We start from the raw sequence: 13,649 nt of genomic DNA, 5'->3' as shown, positions 1-13,649 counted from the left end.
GATCTCTCAAAATCTGTACATAGAACTCACGGGGGTTGTCATATCCGACATGGTTTGCTGGAACCTCGATACGCACCGAGTTCCTGATCTGGCCGGAGCCAGTGGAAAATTGAAATGAACAAGGCATCTCACCAAAGTGGCAAAGGCTTACCGTCACTACGGGCTCGGCCTTTCGCCTGGGGATCGCAACTTGTTGCCCGGGGACTAAGCCAGCTCCCTAATAGCAGCAGGGGGGTGAAGTCCCACCAAAAGGTGAGACGATCCCCCCAGGCCAAGGAGCCGGGTACCCCGGGCACCTCTCAGCCAAGACCAAGGCAGCAACCGTTAGATCACTGCACCTGATCTCAGCCAAAAGGCCGAGAAGCGATAACCAGAATTGGTTTCAAACTACGGAGCCACCCAAGGATCCTGAAAAGTCCATTTGTGGAGATGAGCTCCTAGACTCCCGTTAAGAAGACATGTTGTCAACCTCTAGATCCCTTACATGCCTGCACTTTTCGGCTTGCTGCTGCTGCAATCCACGCGTTTTAGATCTGCATAACTCCACCTCTTTAAACACAGCACCTTCACCCCCTGCTGTTCCCACCCGCCTCAACACCGTTGGAAGGGAGGAGAACCAATTAAGGCGGGGGGTGGGGTGGAATGAGCAGCTGTCTACCCTTAGCAGGAGGGCTCCTGATTACATACCTCTCCTGCTGCTGCTGCTGCTGGCTGTCCAGCAGCAGACTGAAGGTGGCTGCTGCTGTGCACAGGTATATAAAGGCTCAGAGCCTATTATGACACGCGCAGCCAGCGTTCCATTGCCACATTCCATCTACTGCAGGCAGGATACCTGGCTGGCTGAATGTCGCTGAGAAGCTCACAGAGACCGCCATAAGCAACAGTTTAACAGAATGCCACAGACTAATCAACCAAACTTTTTGGGTTGGGTTCTCTTTTATAGTCTGCAGGCATTAAATGAAAGAAGTCAGTGTTCCAGCAGAAGGAGACAACGTTTCAGAAAAGGCATTGTAGCAAACCAAAAAAGAAATTTTAAGCGCAGCAGAGTAACCAGCGCACATACCTGTTAGCTCAGGTGAGTTTAAAAGGCTGCTGTTGATAACAAGGGCATTTGCTAAATAGATGGTGTGTGTGCAACAATATACTGAAAGGTCAATTATATTGTGCAGCTTATCTCACCACCTGTAGTTATTTAGGTGAAAGCTCCAAAATGCTTGCCTAATATGTCTGTTTATCCAAAAGGAAGTAAAAAGGGAGAGCTAGAAAGATAGCATTGCATCACATTACATGGCAATGCAATGCACAGTTGCTGAAGTTGAACCAAAATGAGCTTGTAATCTGGCTTCTGCAACTTTGAACATGAAAAATCCAATGAGGAGAAGAAAAGCAAAGCCAAAGAGTCCATCCCAAAATCCGACAAACAAGCAAAATAAACAAAAAACATTGAATTCAATTCTTTCTGATTATAGAAACTGCATTAAAGAAGGGGTGCACCGGTCCTGGAGATACTGCAATACCAGGTCAATGCGTGGAGTGGACAGAGCAAGCTCTTTTTCCATCTCCCTGTTCTAAAAATCCATTTAATATATGGTCCCCAGATAGGGGACGTATCAGATATTAAACTGATAAGAACAGATACTACACTTGATCTTAGCCAAAAGGCCGAGAAGCGATAACCAGAATTGGTTTCAAACTACGGAGCCACCCAAGGATCCTGAAAAGTCCATTTGTGGAGATGAGCTCCTGGACTCCCGTTAAGAAGACATGTTGTCAACCTCTAGATCCCTTACATGCCTGCACTTTTCGGCTTGCTGCTGCTGCAATCCACGCATTTTAGATCTGCATAACTCCACCTCTTTAAACACAGCACCTTCACCCCCTGCTGTTCCCACCCGCCTCAACACCGTTGGAAGGGAGGAGAACCAATTAAGGCGGGGGGTGGGGTGGAACGAGCAGCTGTCTACCCTTAGCAGGAGGGCTCCTGATTACATACCTCTCCTGCTGCTGCTGCTGCTGGCTGTCCAGCAGCAGACTGAAGGTGGCTGCTGCTGTGCACAGGTATATAAAGGCTCAGAGCCTATTATGACACGCGCAGCCAGCGTTCCATTGCCACATTCCATCTACTGCAGGCAGGATACCTGGCTGGCTGAATGTCGCTGAGAAGCTCACAGAGACCGCCATAAGCAACAGTTTAACAGAATGCCACAGACTAATCAACCAAACTTTTTGGGTTGGGTTCTCTTTTATAGTCTGCAGGCATTAAATGAAAGAAGTCAGTGTTCCAGGAGAAGGAGACAACGTTTCAGAAAAGGCATTGTAGCAAACCAAAAAAGAAATTTTAAGCGCAGCAGAGTAACCAGCGCACATACCTGTTAGCTCAGGTGAGTTTAAAAGGCTGCTGTTGATAACAAGGGCATTTGCTAAATAGATGGTGTGTGTGCAACAATATACTGAAAGGTCAATTATATTGTGCAGCTTATCTCACCACCTGTAGTTATTTAGGTGAAAGCTCCAAAATGCTTGCCTAATATGTCTGTTTATCCAAAAGGAAGTAAAAAGGGAGAGCTAGAAAGATAGCATTGCATCACATTACATGGCAATGCAATGCACAGTTGCTGAAGTTGAACCAAAATGAGCTTGTAATCTGGCTTCTGCAACTTTGAACATGAAAAATCCAATGAGGAGAAGAAAAGCAAAGCCAAAGAGTCCATCCCAAAATCCGACAAACAAGCAAAATGAACAAAAAACATTGAATTCAATTCTTTCTGATTTTAGAAACTGCATTAAAGAAGGGGTGCACCGGTCCTGGAGATACTGCAATACCAGGTCAATGCGTGGAGTGGACAGAGCAAGCTCTTTTTCCATCTCCCTGTTCTAAAAATCCATTTAATATATGGTCCCCAGATAGGGGACGTATCAGATATTAAACTGATAAGAACAGATACTACACTTGATCTTAGCCAAAAGGCCGAGAAGCGATAACCAGAATTGGTTTCAAACTACGGAGCCACCCAAGGATCCTGAAAAGTCCATTTGTGGAGATGAGCTCCTGGACTCCCGTTAAGAAGACATGTTGTCAACCTCTAGATCCCTTACATGCCTGCACTTTTCGGCTTGCTGCTGCTGCAATCCACGCGTTTTAGATCTGCATAACTCCACCTCTTTAAACACAGCACCTTCACCCCCTGCTGTTCCCACCCGCCTCAACACCGTTGGAAGGGAGGAGAACCAATTAAGGCGGGGGGTGGGGTGGAACGAGCAGCTGTCTACCCTTAGCAGGAGGGCTCCTGATTACATACCTCTCCTGCTGCTGCTGCTGCTGGCTGTCCAGCAGCAGACTGAAGGTGGCTGCTGCTGTGCACAGGTATATAAAGGCTCAGAGCCTATTATGACACGCGCAGCCAGCGTTCCATTGCCACATTCCATCTACTGCAGGCAGGATACCTGGCTGGCTGAATGTCGCTGAGAAGCTCACAGAGACCGCCATAAGCAACAGTTTAACAGAATGCCACAGACTAATCAACCAAACTTTTAGGGTTGGGTTCTCTTTTATAGTCCTGCAGGCATTAATGAAAGAAGTCAGTGTTACAGCAGAAGGAGACAACGTTTCAGAAAAGGCATTGTAGCAAACCAAAAAAGAAATTTTAAGCGCAGCAGAGTAACCAGCGCACATACCTGTTAGCTCAGGTGAGTTTAAAAGGCTGCTGTTGATAACAAGGGCATTTGCTAAATAGATGGTGCGTGTGCAACAATATACTGAAAGGTCAATTATATTGTGCAGCTTATCTCACCACCTGTAGTTATTTAGGTGAAAGCTCCAAAATGCTTGCCTAATATGTCTGTTTATCCAAAAGGAAGTAAAAAGGGAGAGCTAGAAAGATAGCATTGCATCACATTACATGGCAATGCAATGCACAGTTGCTGAAGTTGAACCAAAATGAGCTTGTAATCTGGCTTCTGCAACTTTGAACATGAAAAATCCAATGAGGAGAAGAAAAGCAAAGCCAAAGAGTCCATCCCAAAATCCGACAAACAAGCAAAATGAACAAAAAACATTGAATTCAATTCTTTCTGATTTTAGAAACTGCATTAAAGAAGGGGTGCACCGGTCCTGGAGATACTGCAATACCAGGTCAATGCGTGGAGTGGACAGAGCAAGCTCTTTTTCCATCTCCCTGTTCTAAAAATCCATTTAAATATATGGTCCCCAGATAGGGGACGTATCAGATATTAAACTGATAAGAACAGATACTACACTTGATCTTAGCCAAAAGGCCGAGAAGCGATAAACAGAATTGGTTTCAAACTACGGAGCCACTCAAGGATCCTGAAAAGTCCATTTGTGGAGATGAGCTCCTGGACTCCCGTTAAGAAGACATGTTGTCAACCTCTAGATCCCTTACATGCCTGCACTTTTCGGCTTGCTGCTGCTGCAATCCACGCGTTTTAGGATCTGCATAACTCCACCTCTTTAAACACAGCACCTTCACCCCCTGCTGTTCCCACCCGCCTCAACACCGTTGGAAGGGAGGAGAACCAATTAAGGCGGGGGGTGGGGTGGAACGAGCAGCTGTCTACCCTTAGCAGGAGGGCTCCTGATTACATACCTCTCCTGCTGCTGCTGCTGCTGGCTGTCCAGCAGCAGACTGAAGGTGGCTGCTGCTGTGCACAGGTATATAAAGGCTCAGAGCCTATTATGACACGCGCAGCCAGCGTTCCATTGCCACATTCCATCTACTGCAGGCAGGATACCTGGCTGCTGAATGTCGCTGAGAAGCTCACAGAGACCGCCATAAGCAACAGTTTAACAGAATGCCACAGACTAATCAACCAAACTTTTTGGGTTGGGTTCTCTTTTATAGTCTGCAGGCATTAATGAAAGAAGTCAGTGTTCCAGCAGAAGGAGACAACGTTTCAGAAAAGGCATTGTAGCAAACCAAAAAAGAAATTTTAAGCGCAGCAGAGTAACCAGCGCACATACCTGTTAGCTCAGGTGAGTTTAAAAGGCTGCTGTTGATAACAAGGCATTTGCTAAATAGATGGTGTGTGTGCAACAATATACTGAAAGGTCAATTATATTGTGCAGCTTATCTCACCACCTGTAGTTATTTAGGTGAAAGCTCCAAAATGCTTGCCTAAGATGTCTGTTTATCCAAAAGGAAGTAAAAAGGGGAGAGCTAGAAAGATAGCATTGCATCACATTACATGGCAATGCAATGCACAGTTGCTGAAGTTGAACCAAAATGAGCTTGTAATCTGGCTTCTGCAACTTTGAACATGAAAAATCCAATGAGGAGAAGAAAAGCAAAGCCAAAGAGTCCATCCCAAAATCCGACAAACAAGCAAAATGAAACAAAAAACATTGAATTCAATTCTTTCTGATTTTAGAAACTGCATTAAAGAAGGGGTGCACCGGTCCTGGAGATACTGCAATACCAGGTCAATGCGTGGAGTGGACAGAGCAAGCTCTTTTTCCATCTCCCTGTTCTAAAAATCCATTTAATATATGGTCCCCAGATAGGGGACGTATCAGATATTAAACTGATAAGAACAGATACTTACACTGATCTTAGCCAAAAGGCCGAGAAGCGATAACCAGAATTGGTTTCAAACTACGGAGCCACCCAAGGATCCTGAAAAGTCCATTTGTGGAGATGAGCTCCTGGACTCCCGTTAAGAAGACATGTTGTCAACCTCTAGATCCCTTACATGCCTGCACTTTTCGCTTGCTGCTGCTGCAATCCACGCGTTTTAGATCTGCATACTCCACCTCTTTAAACACAGCACCTTCACCCCCTGCTGTTCCCACCCGCCTCAACACCGTTGGAAGGGAGGAGAACCAATTAAGGCGGGGGGTGGGGTGGAACGAGCAGCTGTCTACCCTTAGCAGGAGGGCTCCTGATTACATACCTCTCCTGCTGCTGCTGCTGCTGGCTGTCCAGCAGCAGACTGAAGGTGGCTGCTGCTGTGCACAGGTATATAAAGGCTCAGAGCCTATTATGACACGTGCAGCCAGCGTTCCATTGCCACATTCCATCTACTGCAGGCAGGATACCTGGCTGGCTGAATGTCGCTGAGAAGCTCACAGAGACCGCCATAAGCAACAGTTTAACAGAATGCCACAGACTAATCAACCAAACTTTTTTGGGTTGGGTTCTCTTTATAGTCTGCAGGCATTAAATGAAAGAAGTCAGTGTTCCAGCAGAAGGAGACAACGTTTCAGAAAAGGCATTGTAGCAAACCAAAAAAGAAATTTTAAGCGCAGCAGAGTAACCAGCGCACATACCTGTTAGCTCAGGTGAGTTTAAAAGGCTGCTGTTGATAACAAGGGCATTTGCTAAATAGATGGTGTGTGTGCAACAATATACTGAAAGGTCAATTATATTGTGCAGCTTATCTCACCACCTGTAGTTATTTAGGTGAAAGCTCCAAAATGCTTGCCTAATATGTCTGTTTATCCAAAAGGAAGTAAAAAGGGAGAGCTAGAAAGATAGCATTGCATCACATTACATGGCAATGCAATGCACAGTTGCTGAAGTTGAACCAAAATGAGCTTGTAATCTGGCTTCTGCAACTTTGAACATGAAAAATCCAATGAGGAGAAGAAAAGCAAAGCCAAAGAGTCCATCCCAAAATCCGACAAACAAGCAAAATGAACAAAAAACATTGAATTCAATTCTTTCTGATTTTAGAAACTGCATTAAAGAAGGGGTGCACCGGTCCTGGAGATACTGCAATACCAGGTCAATGCGTGGAGTGGACAGAGCAAGCTCTTTTTCCATCTCCCTGTTCTAAAAATCCATTTAATATATGGTCCCCAGATAGGGGACGTATCAGATATTAAACTGATAAGAACAGATACTACACTTGATCTTAGCCAAAAGGCCGAGAAGCGATAACCAGAATTGGTTTCAAACTACGGAGCCACCCAAGGATCCTGAAAAGTCCATTTGTGGAGATGAGCTCCTGGACTCCCGTTAAGAAGACATGTTGTCAACCTCTAGATCCCTTACATGCCTGCACTTTTCGGCTTGCTGCTGCTGCAATCCACGCGTTTTAGATCTGCATAACTCCACCTCTTTAAACACAGCACCTTCACCCCCTGCTGTTCCCACCCGCCTCAACACCGTTGGAAGGGAGGAGAACCAATTAAGGCGGGGGGTGGGGTGGAACGAGCAGCTGTCTACCCTTAGCAGGAGGGCTCCTGATTACATACCTCTCCTGCTGCTGCTGCTGCTGGCTGTCCAGCAGCAGACTGAAGGTGGCTGCTGCTGTGCACAGGTATATAAAGGCTCAGAGCCTATTATGACACGCGCAGCCAGCGTTCCATTGCCACATTCCATCTACTGCAGGCAGGATACCTGGCTGGCTGAATGTCGCTGAGAAGCTCACAGAGACCGCCATAAGCAACAGTTTAACAGAATGCCACAGACTAATCAACCAAACTTTTTGGGTTGGGTTCTCTTTTATAGTCTGCAGGCATTAAATGAAAGAAGTCAGTGTTCCAGCAGAAGGAGACAACGTTTCAGAAAAGGCATTGTAGCAAACCAAAAAAGAAATTTTAAGCGCAGCAGAGTAACCAGCGCACATACCTGTTAGCTCAGGTGAGTTTAAAAGGCTGCTGTTGATAACAAGGGCATTTGCTAAATAGATGGTGTGTGTGCAACAATATACTGAAAGGTCAATTATATTGTGCAGCTTATCTCACCACCTGTAGTTATTTAGGTGAAAGCTCCAAAATGCTTGCCTAATATGTCTGTTTATCCAAAAGGAAGTAAAAAGGGAGAGCTAGAAAGATAGCATTGCATCACATTACATGGCAATGCAATGCACAGTTGCTGAAGTTGAACCAAAATGAGCTTGTAATCTGGCTTCTGCAACTTTGAACATGAAAAATCCAATGAGGAGAAGAAAAGCAAAGCCAAAGAGTCCATCCCAAAATCCGACAAACAAGCAAAATGAACAAAAAACATTGAATTCAATTCTTTCTGATTTTAGAAACTGCATTAAAGAAGGGGTGCACCGGTCCTGGAGATACTGCAATACCAGGTCAATGCGTGGAGTGGACAGAGCAAGCTCTTTTTCCATCTCCCTGTTCTAAAAATCCATTTAATATATGGTCCCCAGATAGGGGACGTATCAGATATTAAACTGATAAGAACAGATACTACACTTGATCTTAGCCAAAAGGCCGAGAAGCGATAACCAGAATTGGTTTCAAACTACGGAGCCACCCAAGGATCCTGAAAAGTCCATTTGTGGAGATGAGCTCCTGGACTCCCGTTAAGAAGACATGTTGTCAACCTCTAGATCCCTTACATGCCTGCACTTTTCGGCTTGCTGCTGCTGCAATCCACGCGTTTTAGATCTGCATAACTCCACCTCTTTAAACACAGCACCTTCACCCCCTGCTGTTCCCACCCGCCTCAACACCGTTGGAAGGGAGGAGAACCAATTAAGGCGGGGGGTGGGGTGGAACGAGCAGCTGTCTACCCTTAGCAGGAGGGCTCCTGATTACATACCTCTCCTGCTGCTGCTGCTGCTGGCTGTCCAGCAGCAGACTGAAGGTGGCTGCTGCTGTGCACAGGTATATAAAGGCTCAGAGCCTATTATGACACGTGCAGCCAGCGTTCCATTGCCACATTCCATCTACTGCAGGCAGGATACCTGGCTGGCTGAATGTCGCTGAGAAGCTCACAGAGACCGCCATAAGCAACAGTTTAACAGAATGCCACAGACTAATCAACCAAACTTTTTGGGTTGGGTTCTCTTTTATAGTCTGCAGGCATTAAATGAAAGAAGTCAGTGTTCCAGCAGAAGGAGACAACGTTTCAGAAAAGGCATTGTAGCAAACCAAAAAAGAAATTTTAAGCGCAGCAGAGTAACCAGCGCACATACCTGTTAGCTCAGGTGAGTTTAAAAGGCTGCTGTTGATAACAAGGGCATTTGCTAAATAGATGGTGTGTGTGCAACAATATACTGAAAGGTCAATTATATTGTGCAGCTTATCTCACCACCTGTAGTTATTTAGGTGAAAGCTCCAAAATGCTTGCCTAATATGTCTGTTTATCCAAAAGGAAGTAAAAAGGGAGAGCTAGAAAGATAGCATTGCATCACATTACATGGCAATGCAATGCACAGTTGCTGAAGTTGAACCAAAATGAGCTTGTAATCTGGCTTCTGCAACTTTGAACATGAAAAATCCAATGAGGAGAAGAAAAGCAAAGCCAAAGAGTCCATCCCAAAATCCGACAAACAAGCAAAATGAACAAAAAACATTGAATTCAATTCTTTCTGATTTTAGAAACTGCATTAAAGAAGGGGTGCACCGGTCCTGGAGATACTGCAATACCAGGTCAATGCGTGGAGTGGACAGAGCAAGCTCTTTTTCCATCTCCCTGTTCTAAAAATCCATTTAATATATGGTCCCCAGATAGGGGACGTATCAGATATTAAACTGATAAGAACAGATACTACACTTGATCTTAGCCAAAAGGCCGAGAAGCGATAACCAGAATTGGTTTCAAACTACGGAGCCACCCAAGGATCCTGAAAAGTCCATTTGTGGAGATGAGCTCCTGGACTCCCGTTAAGAAGACATGTTGTCAACCTCTAGATCCCTTACATGCCTGCACTTTTCGGCTTGCTGCTGCTGCAATCCACGCGTTTTAGATCTGCATAACTCCACCTCTTTAAACACAGCACCTTCACCCCCTGCTGTTCCCACCCGCCTCAACACCGTTGGAAGGGAGGAGAACCAATTAAGGCGGGGGTGGGGTGGAACGAGCAGCTGTCTACCCTTAGCAGGAGGGCTCCTGATTACATACCTCTCCTGCTGCTGCTGCTGCTGGCTGTCCAGCAGCAGACTGAAGGTGGCTGCTGCTGTGCACAGGTATATAAAGGCTCAGAGCCTATTATGACACGCGCAGCCAGCGTTCCATTGCCACATTCCATCTACTGCAGGCAGGATACCTGGCTGGCTGAATGTCGCTGAGAAGCTCACAGAGACCGCCATAAGCAACAGTTTAACAGAATGCCACAGACTAATCAACCAAACTTTTTGGGTTGGGTTCTCTTTTATAGTCTGCAGGCATTAATGAAAGAAGTCAGTGTTCCAGCAGAAGGAGACAACGTTTCAGAAAAGGCATTGTAGCAAACCAAAAAAGAAATTTAAGCGCAGCAGAGTAACCAGCGCACATACCTGTTAGCTCAGGTGAGTTTAAAAGGCTGCTGTTGATAACAAGGGCATTTGCTAAATAGATGGTGTGTGTGCAACAATATACTGAAAGGTCAATTATATTGTGCAGCTTATCTCACCACCTGTAGTTATTTAGGTGAAAGCTCCAAAATGCTTGCCTAATATGTCTGTTTATCCAAAAGGAAGTAAAAAGGGAGAGCTAGAAAGATAGCATTGCATCACATTACATGGCAATGCAATGCACAGTTGCTGAAGTTGAACCAAAATGAGCTTGTAATCTGGCTTCTGCAACTTTGAACATGAAAAATCCAATGAGGAGAAGAAAAAGCAAAGCCAAAGAGTCCATCCCAAAATCCGACAAACAAGCAAAATGAACAAAAAACATTGAATTCAATTCTTTCTGATTTTAGAAACTGCATTAAAGAAGGGGTGCACCGGTCCTGGAGATACTGCAATACCAGGTCAATGCGTGGAGTGGACAGAGCAAGCTCTTTTTCCATCTCCCTGTTCTAAAAATCCATTTAATATATGGTCCCCAGATAGGGGACGTATCAGATATTAAACTGATAAGAACAGATACTACACTTGATCTTAGCCAAAAGGCCGAGAAGCGATAACCAGAATTGGTTTCAAACTACGGAGCCACCCAAGGATCCTGAAAAGTCCATTTGTGGAGATGAGCTCCTGGACTCCCGTTAAGAAGACATGTTGTCAACCTCTAGATCCCTTACATGCCTGCACTTTTCGGCTTGCTGCTGCTGCAATCCACGCGTTTTAGATCTGCATAACTCCACCTCTTTAAACACAGCACCTTCACCCCCTGCTGTTCCCACCCGCCTCAACACCGTTGGAAGGGAGGAGAACCAATTAAGGCGGGGGGTGGGGTGGAACGAGCAGCTGTCTACCCTTAGCAGGAGGGCTCCTGATTACATACCTCTCCTGCTGCTGCTGCTGCTGGCTGTCCAGCAGCAGACTGAAGGTGGCTGCTGCTGTGCACAGGTATATAAAGGCTCAGAGCCTATTATGACACGCGCAGCCAGCGTTCCATTGCCACATTCCATCTACTGCAGCAGGATACCTGGCTGGCTGAATGTCGCTGAGAAGCTCACAGAGACCGCCATAAGCAACAGTTTAACAGAATGCCACAGACTAATCAAACCAAACTTTTTGGGTTGGGTTCTCTTTTATAGTCTGCAGGCATTAAATGAAAGAAGTCAGTGTTCCAGCAGAAGGAGACAACGTTTCAGAAAAGGCATTGTAGCAAACCAAAAAAGAAATTTTAAGCGCAGCAGAGTAACCAGCGCACATACCTGTTAGCTCAGGTGAGTTTAAAAGGCTGCTGTTGATAACAAGGGCATTTGCTAAATAGATGGTGTGTGTGCAACAATATACTGAAAGGTCAATTATATTGTGCAGCTTATCTCACCACCTGTAGTTATTTAGGTGAAAGCTCCAAAATGCTTGCCTAATATGTCTGTTTATCCAAAAGGAAGTAAAAAGGGAGAGCTAGAAAGATAGCATTGCATCACATTACATGGCAATGCAATGCACAGTTGCTGAAGTTGAACCAAAATGAGCTTGTAATCTGGCTTCTGCAACTTTGAACATGAAAAATCCAATGAGGAGAAGAAAAGCAAAGCCAAAGAGTCCATCCCAAAATCCGACAAACAAGCAAAATGAACAAAAAACATTGAATTCAATTCTTTCTGATTTTAGAAACTGCATTAAAGAAGGGGTGCACCGGTCCTGGAGATACTGCAATACCAGGTCAATGCGTGGAGTGGACAGAGCAAGCTCTTTTTCCATCTCCCTGTTCTAAAAATCCATTTAATATATGGTCCCCAGATAGGGGACGTATCAGATATTAAACTGATAAGAACAGATACTACACTTGATCTTAGCCAAAAGGCCGAGAAGCGATAACCAGAATTGGTTTCAAACTACGGAGCAACCCAAGGATCCTGAAAAGTCCATTTGTGGAGATGAGCTCCTGGACTCCCGTTAAGAAGACATGTTGTCAACCTCTAGATCCCTTACATGCCTGCACTTTTCGGCTTGCTGCTGCTGCAATCCACGCGTTTTAGATCTGCATAACTCCACTTCTTTAAACACAGCACCTTCACCCCCTGCTGTTCCCACCCGCCTCAACCACCGTTGGAAGGGAGGAGAACCAATTAAGGCGGGGGTGGGGTGGAACGAGCAGCTGTCTACCCTTAGCAGGAGGGCTCCTGATTACATACCTCTCCTGCTGCTGCTGCTGCTGGCTGTCCAGCAGCAGACTGAAGGTGGCTGCTGCTGTGCACAGGTATATAAAGGCTCAGAGCCTATTATGACACGTGCAGCCAGCGTTCCATTGCCACATTCCATCTACTGCAGGCAGGATACCTGGCTGGCTGAATGTCGCTGAGAAGCTCACAGAGACCGCCATAAGCAACAGTTTAACAGAATGCCACAGACTAATCAACCAAACTTTTTGGGTTGGGTTCTCTTTTATAGTCTGCAGGCATTAAATGAAAGAAGTCAGTGTTCCAGCAGAAGGAGACAACGTTTCAGAAAAGGCATTGTAGCAAACCAAAAAAGAAATTTTAAGCGCAGCAGAGTAACCAGCGCACATACCTGTTAGCTCAGGTGAGTTTAAAAGGCTGCTGTTGATAACAAGGGCATTTGCTAAATAGATGGTGTGTGTGCAACAATATACTGAAAGGTCAATTATATTGTGCAGCTTATCTCACCACCTGTAGTTATTTAGGTGAAAGCTCCAAAATGCTTGCCTAATATGTCTGTTTATCCAAAAGGAAGTAAAAAGGGAGAGCTAGAAAGATAGCATTGCATCACATTACATGGCAATGCAATGCACAGTTGCTGAAGTTGAACCAAAATGAGCTTGTAATCTGGCTTCTGCAACTTTGAACATGAAAAATCCAATGAGGAGAAGAAAAGCAAAGCCCAAAGAGTCCATCCCAAAATCCGACAAACAAGCAAAATGAACAAAAAACATTGAATTCAATTCTTTCTGATTTTAGAAACTGCATTAAAGAAGGGGTGCACCGGTCCTGGAGATACTGCAATACCAGGTCAATGCGTGGAGTGGACAGAGCAAGCTCTTTTTCCATCTCCCTGTTCTAAAAATCCATTTAATATATGGTCCCCAGATAGGGGACGTATCAGATATTAAACTGATAAGAACAGATACTACACTTGATCTTAGCCAAAAGGCCGAGAAGCGATAACCAGAATTGGTTTCAAACTACGGAGCCACCCAAGGATCCTGAAAAGTCCATTGTGGAGATGAGCTCCTGGACTCCCGTTAAGAAGACATGTTGTCAACCTCTAGATCCCTTACATGCCTGCACTTTTCGGCTTGCTGCTGCTGCAATCCACCGCGTTTTAGATCTGCATAACTCCACCTCTTTAAACACAGCACCTTCACCCCTGCTGTTCCCACCCGCCT

The 13,649-nt window shown here is 45.3% G+C and overlaps 10 non-coding genes across 10 annotated transcripts; all 10 read right to left on the bottom strand.

Annotated features, from left to right (window-relative positions):
- Positions 1 to 1,483: 1,483 nt before the first annotated feature.
- LOC141252782 (U2 spliceosomal RNA) lies at positions 1,484 to 1,674 on the bottom strand. The gene has a single exon (XR_012314099.1). It is a non-coding gene; the product is annotated as a U2 spliceosomal RNA (small nuclear RNA).
- A 1,115-nt stretch (positions 1,675 to 2,789) lies between these two features.
- LOC141252781 (U2 spliceosomal RNA) lies at positions 2,790 to 2,980 on the bottom strand. Its single transcript, XR_012314098.1, has one exon. It is a non-coding gene; the product is annotated as a U2 spliceosomal RNA (small nuclear RNA).
- A 1,115-nt stretch (positions 2,981 to 4,095) lies between these two features.
- On the bottom strand, positions 4,096 to 4,287 carry LOC141252784 (U2 spliceosomal RNA). The gene has a single exon (XR_012314100.1). It is a non-coding gene; the product is annotated as a U2 spliceosomal RNA (small nuclear RNA).
- Positions 4,288 to 5,402: 1,115 nt separating this feature from the next.
- On the bottom strand, positions 5,403 to 5,593 carry LOC141252785 (U2 spliceosomal RNA). Its single transcript, XR_012314101.1, has one exon. It is a non-coding gene; the product is annotated as a U2 spliceosomal RNA (small nuclear RNA).
- Positions 5,594 to 6,706: 1,113 nt separating this feature from the next.
- Positions 6,707 to 6,897, bottom strand: LOC141252780 (U2 spliceosomal RNA). The gene has a single exon (XR_012314097.1). It is a non-coding gene; the product is annotated as a U2 spliceosomal RNA (small nuclear RNA).
- Positions 6,898 to 8,012: 1,115 nt separating this feature from the next.
- Positions 8,013 to 8,203, bottom strand: LOC141252789 (U2 spliceosomal RNA). Its single transcript, XR_012314106.1, has one exon. It is a non-coding gene; the product is annotated as a U2 spliceosomal RNA (small nuclear RNA).
- A 1,115-nt stretch (positions 8,204 to 9,318) lies between these two features.
- LOC141252788 (U2 spliceosomal RNA) lies at positions 9,319 to 9,509 on the bottom strand. Its single transcript, XR_012314104.1, has one exon. It is a non-coding gene; the product is annotated as a U2 spliceosomal RNA (small nuclear RNA).
- Positions 9,510 to 10,622: 1,113 nt separating this feature from the next.
- LOC141252787 (U2 spliceosomal RNA) lies at positions 10,623 to 10,813 on the bottom strand. Its single transcript, XR_012314103.1, has one exon. It is a non-coding gene; the product is annotated as a U2 spliceosomal RNA (small nuclear RNA).
- Positions 10,814 to 11,928: 1,115 nt separating this feature from the next.
- Positions 11,929 to 12,119, bottom strand: LOC141252786 (U2 spliceosomal RNA). The gene has a single exon (XR_012314102.1). It is a non-coding gene; the product is annotated as a U2 spliceosomal RNA (small nuclear RNA).
- A 1,116-nt stretch (positions 12,120 to 13,235) lies between these two features.
- LOC141252779 (U2 spliceosomal RNA) lies at positions 13,236 to 13,426 on the bottom strand. Its single transcript, XR_012314096.1, has one exon. It is a non-coding gene; the product is annotated as a U2 spliceosomal RNA (small nuclear RNA).
- Positions 13,427 to 13,649: the final 223 nt, after the last annotated feature.

This window comes from Phyllobates terribilis, unplaced genomic scaffold, assembly GCF_046119375.1.
Source record: "Phyllobates terribilis strain yellow unplaced genomic scaffold, ASM4611937v1 Scaffold_9354__1_contigs__length_13648, whole genome shotgun sequence".
NCBI classification, from domain to species: Eukaryota; Metazoa; Chordata; class Amphibia; order Anura; family Dendrobatidae; genus Phyllobates; species Phyllobates terribilis.
This window is presented reverse-complemented; position numbering and strand designations above follow the sequence as displayed.